Genomic DNA, 6,152 nt, shown 5'->3' with positions numbered 1-6,152 from the left:
GATTTTATCGCCTTTAGCATACACCGGGACTTAACCATACATAATGGAAGGGAAAGTGGAAGGAAGAAGAGGTCCAGGAAGAAGAAAATGTTCCTGGCTGAAGAACGTAAGAGACTGGACAAGCATGGACACACATTCGATACTAAGAACAGCTCAAGATAGAGAGCAATTTGCTGTAGTTATAGCCAACCTTTAGTAATGGAGAAGGCGCCTTTAGAAGAACCATACACCGATTAACAGTATGTCGATTATCATTCTTAAATGGGACCGTGTGGCGCATGTAGTAAACTTAACAACCCGAAATTCTCAGTCTTCTGAATGTAATTTTCTTTTACATTTACATTTGGCAGAGTATTGTTGAACACATGACAAACACACAATTCGGCTTCAGGGATGCATTGGGTACTCGAGAGGCACTTTTTGCAATACAAGTTATCTTTCAAAGATGTAGAGACGTGAATTGTGATATATATGTGTGTTTTGTTGATTACCAGAAAGCGTTCGATAGAATAAAACATGACGAACTGATGAAAATATTAAATTCAATTGGTCTAGACAGCAGATGAGATCGCCGTATAATAAACAATATCTATTACGAACAAACTGCAGCTGTTAGAGTAGGGGATCAGTTAACAGACGACATAAAGATAAAAAGAGGTGTGCGAAAGGGATGTATATTGTCTCCATTATTGTTCAATACATATTCAGAGCACATTATGAACCTCGCCCTAACGGACATAGACGAGGGAATAATTATAAACGGAGAACGATTGAACAACATAAGATACGCTGATGATACTGTCATTTTTGCAGACAGTCTTGAAGGTCTGCAGACACTTGTCTCCAGGGTGGCAGAAGTAAGTAGCAGGTTTGGGCTTGATTTTAACATCAAAAAAACCAAATACATGGTTATAAGCAAAAATAGGATACCACCTGGTCAATTACTAGTTAACCAACAACCTATAACACAAATCACCAACTTTTGTTATCTGGGCGCAAACTTAAATGAACAGTGGGACCAATCGACGGAAATTAAGATAAGGATAGAGAAGGCAAGATCAGCTTTCGTCAAAATGAAAAAAATCTTTAACAGCCACGATATAAAATTGGAAATAAAAGTTCGTTTACTAAAATGCTACGTATTCTCCGTTCTTTTATATGGCGTGGAGTTATGGACCTTAACTGAAGCATCACTGAAGAGACTCGAAGCATTTGAGATGTGGTGCTATAGACGCATGTTGAGGATTTCCTGGATAGACAGAGTTACCAACGAAGAAGTTCTACATAGAATGGGTAAAGAGCGCGAACTAGTCGTAACCATAAAACGTCGCAAACTGGAATACCTGGGCCATATAATGCGCAATGAACAACGATATGACCTACTTCGGACCATACTTCAAGGTAAAGTGCATGGGAAAAGAGGTCCAGGACGAAGAAGAATATCCTGGCTGCATAACCTGCGAAAATGGTTTAACTTAACCACTACCTGACTTTTCAGGGCAGCAGTCAACAAAGTCAGAATAGCCATGTTAGTGTCCAACATCCGTAACGGATAGGCACCATAAGAAGAGGAAGTAGTAGAAGAAGAAGAAGAAGAAGAAGAATATGGTCGTAAAAGTTAGGCCACACGTAGAGCAGAATATGTATAACGGGTAGCGTTCGGTCACAATGAAGTTAGATAGTTATTAAATCGAATCGAAGTTCCCATCTGACGTCATCTGTTAACGACAGCATGCGCCAGAGCAGACCGTTACTTCTATGTAATGTGACCGCCTTTTCATCATAAATAAGTATTGTACAATAAGTGCGTTCGCTGATACCCTGGACAACTTGTCGTTGACAACTCCTAACCTCACCTAATATAAATAATACCGTTAATAGATAAATATACAAGGTATATTTACTTTCGACCAATGCGTGCTACCGATGATGACCTATGGTGCAGAAACATTATCGCTCACAAAGAAAAACGCACAAAAACTAAGAGTAGCGCAAAAAAGAATGGAGCGATCAATGATAGGGGCCACTCTACGAGACAGGGTTAGAAACGAAGATCTACGAGCTAAGACCAAAGTCATAGACGTCATTGAAATAAGCTGTCACTTAAAATGGAAATGGGCTGGACACGTTGCCAGAATGAAGGACGGAAGATGGACTCGCAAACTAGTTGAATGGAGATCAAGAGCCGATAAACGTAGCAGAGGAAGACCACCAACACGATGGCAAGACGACTGACGAAAGACAACAAAAAACTGGATACAGAAAGCACAAGATAGAACACTTTGGAGACAAACAGGGGAGGCCTATGTTCAGCAGTGGATCGAAAGAGGCCGATGATGATATTTACTTTTAATTAATATTAATAACTAAGTATTAAATTATACTAGGTAAATATACCTTGTATATTTACCAACGGTATTTATCAACGGTATTATTTATATTATTTTAAAGTGCGCATGCGATTTTCTGATAATTTATCACTGACTAGTCGCCGACAGGAATGCGCGACCGCACTTAATAAATCATACAGAGAGACATAGCTGATTCATATTTCACAAGACATAAATATGCAAAAAATCATTTCAGATTTATTTAAATAGAGTTGTGTAAAATTATGATACTTCTATAACATCTTGCAGTCGTTATAGTTTATCTCAAAGAAATAAAATTTCGACATTATTTATAAATAATGTTAGATTCAGAATTTATTAAAGCTTCACATATTTTCAATTTTCCACATTTCAGGATGAACATTGTGGATCAAAGTAAACCAATACAGTTTAGTTTTAGAAAATTAGTTAAAATTTATAATTATCTGAATTATATACCAAGTATACAAAAGGTTGAAGCCAACACTTTCCAAATATTAAATTAATGTTGTGAGTTTAAGACCGAAACAGTAAACAATGCAAATTCTATACTATGAAAGGACCTATGACTAGTTCTTAAAAGAACCTTCCAGCAAATGACATGTCTGGCTCAAATCTAAGCCAGTTGGCTATCACAAGCAATAGGTACTTCTCACTGGTTCGGTAGACAACAAAATTAAATAAAATTCTCTTAACGTTTTAGAAGAAGACATAGTCTACGATGTGCAGAATCACTATAAATACATTCATAAGTTAGTTAATTAAAATCACATTTTTATGCAAATTTAAGAATAGAAGAATACATTGATAACAGGTTGCCAGTCAAAAAGGGGCCGCAAATAGTTTTAATCAAATTAATAGTAATTCATTAAAAAAAAAAAAAAGATTGTTCATGACGTAGATGCATGTTTTTCATATAAAATTAAAGCTAATTTTGTACTAATACGATGATATAAGGCTGTCTGTGAAAAAATGGCCGCAAATTAGGGTTGCCAGCTGTTAAAAACGCGAGGTAATATCAGAGATAAAGTGAAAGAAAGCTAGCGCGCAACGCCACTGGTTTGACGAGGTTGACAATGTTTGATAGAGAATGCGAGTTGTCATTTTGTCATACCAGTGGCGTTACGCGCTTGCTTTCTTTCACTTTATCTCTAATACAACCTGTTATCAAGCTCTAAAGGCAACCTATTATCAATGTATTCTCCTCTTCTTAAATTTATATAAAAATGTGATTTTAATTAGCTATGTGTAATGAACAAAGAGGAAATCCGACATTAATATAGACTCCCAACTTTCAACAAATGGAAAAAACTTAGTAACGGAACTTAAACTAAAATATAAATTATATTTTTCCTATATATACGTATCACGAAGACCATTTAGAATAACATCTAAAATGTATATAAAACCTTGGTGTTATTAATAGGTACTCTTCTTACAAAGGTTATCTATTAGTAGTACTAGATAGTAGAGCTAAATAAAAATTATTAAAGAAATATTTTCCTTTGCGATAAATAGATATCAATGGATATAAAAAAGCACTATATTCCATCAAATCAAAATTTAAATTAGTAAAATAGTCATAAGCGATTTAGCTATCGCTATGACTTTTGCCAGAAAGCGTGTTAGTACCGGAGAAAGTCAGTATACAGGGTGTAACAAAAATACAGGTAATAAATTTAATCACATATTCTGGGCCCAAAAATAGTTCGATTGAACCTAAGTTACCTAAGTACAAATGTGCACATAAAAAAGTTAAGTTACAAAATGAAAATCGATTTTTTTCAATATATCGAAAACTATTAGAGATTTTTTATTGAAACTAGACATGTGACATTCTTATGGCAGTAGTATCTTAAGAAAAAATTATAGTGCCATAAAAATTGTTTGGAGGTTTTGTTCCTTTAACCCCCCCCCCCCCCCAACTTTTCTGTACGTTCCAATTTAATTATTATTGTAGTACCATTAGTTAAACACAATGTTTTAAAAACTTTTCTGCCTCTCAGTACTTTTTCGAAAAGTCAGTTTATATCGAGATAATTTGATTTGTCAAATCCACCACATATTTGTATAATATGGTTTAGTTCGATTATGGAAACTTGGTAATAATATGAACATTTATTTAGGATTTACATTTTTAGGTATGTATATTTTGAACCATATTAAAAAAGAAGCCACATCTCGACAAAAGGTCTAAAAAGCCTTATCGAAAAAATACAAACAGGCAAAAAAGTTTTAAAAACACTGTGTTTAACTAATGGTACCGCAGTAATAGTTTAATTGGAACGTACACAAACATTTGGGGGGTTTAAAGAAACAAAACCCCCATCAAATTTGTATGTAGACATATTAACAAAGAAGCCGCAACTCGATAAAAACTGCCTTATCGAAAAAATACAAGGACGCAAAAAAGTTTTAAAAATATTTAATTCAACTAATGGTACCACACAATAATAATTTAATTGGAACGTACATAAAAGTTTGGGGGGGGGGGTTAAGGGAACAAAACCCCCATAAAATTTTTATGGGGTGCACAAATTTCATTATAATTGCTCTTTAAGATGTTCCTGCCATAAGAATGCCACATGTCCATTTACAATAAAAAATCTCTAATAATAGTTTTCGATATATTCGAAAAAATCGATTTTCATTTTGTAACTTCAAAGGGCTGTAACATTTTTTATGTGCATATTTGTACTAAGGTAAGTTAGGTTCATTCGAACTATTTTTGGTCCCAGAATATGTGATTTAATTTATGGCCTGTATTTTTGTTACACCCTGTATATTCAGTTATCTCAGAGTTGTAAGTACATTGTGTGTCGTATACAGGTGAAAATTTTTTGTTTACTAGACTTCATATTCTCTACTAATTTTTCTTTAGCTACCTGATCGATCTATCTCTATGTTATGTGTCGCACAATTTTCTGTATTTCTTTTGTTGTCCACAAAGAAATTAGGAATAGGAATAGACGGCATAGTTATATAGGACAGAAATTCATACCAGCAGATTGAAAACAGATGGAAATCTCTCTGGTTACTACCTCCGAGGCTTTCAAAAATTATAAGCCATACAGGTGCCGTGACGAACATTAAGATGAGAGAATTTTAAATAATTCACGTCCCATCTGGTTGAATCGGAGAGACGAGGATATGGGACTACTGATGATGGGGCAAAATTATAGACTCTTCCTGCACTCTCCGATTGAACTAGAAAATAATGCGGCTGTAGTTTCGTGTTGCAACGAAATTGAAAATGTTTATACATTTTTATTTTAGGATATATTTGCAATTAAAGCTCAACTTTTTTATTAAAAAATATTACGAGGCCTTATTTGCTTATTATAAGAGGAAATGTACGGAGTTTCGATAGTTTATTGATAAGTATGTATTATAATAATAGTAGAGGTATGTATTTGTATGGTATGTATATTTTAAATGGGTTTTGCTGCTTTTCGTATGTATTTATATAATTATCAAAAATATTCTTATATTATAAAATAAATTAGAACCGACTGATTCGTTGCTCAGTATTTTTACATCCTGTAATATCTGACTGTTGAAAGTTGTAATAAAATGTATAATAACACCCTGTATGTACAGCTTGTACTTAGTACTTAGTGAGTCTCAAGTGGCTTAGTCGGTTTATTGAAATGTCGAATTAATGAGATTCTGCAGTATACAGTGATGAGCGCGCTAGTAACTGGCAAAATAACGCAAAAGATGAAAAACATAATAAGTTGTGAGATAAAAAGAGATGAAACTAGTGGAGGTGGAAATGATCGA

Source organism: Diabrotica virgifera, chromosome 3 (genome assembly GCF_917563875.1).
Source record: "Diabrotica virgifera virgifera chromosome 3, PGI_DIABVI_V3a".
NCBI classification, from domain to species: Eukaryota; Metazoa; Arthropoda; class Insecta; order Coleoptera; family Chrysomelidae; genus Diabrotica; species Diabrotica virgifera.
The sequence above is the reverse complement of the archived record's forward strand: the minus strand, read 5'-3'. Positions refer to the sequence as shown.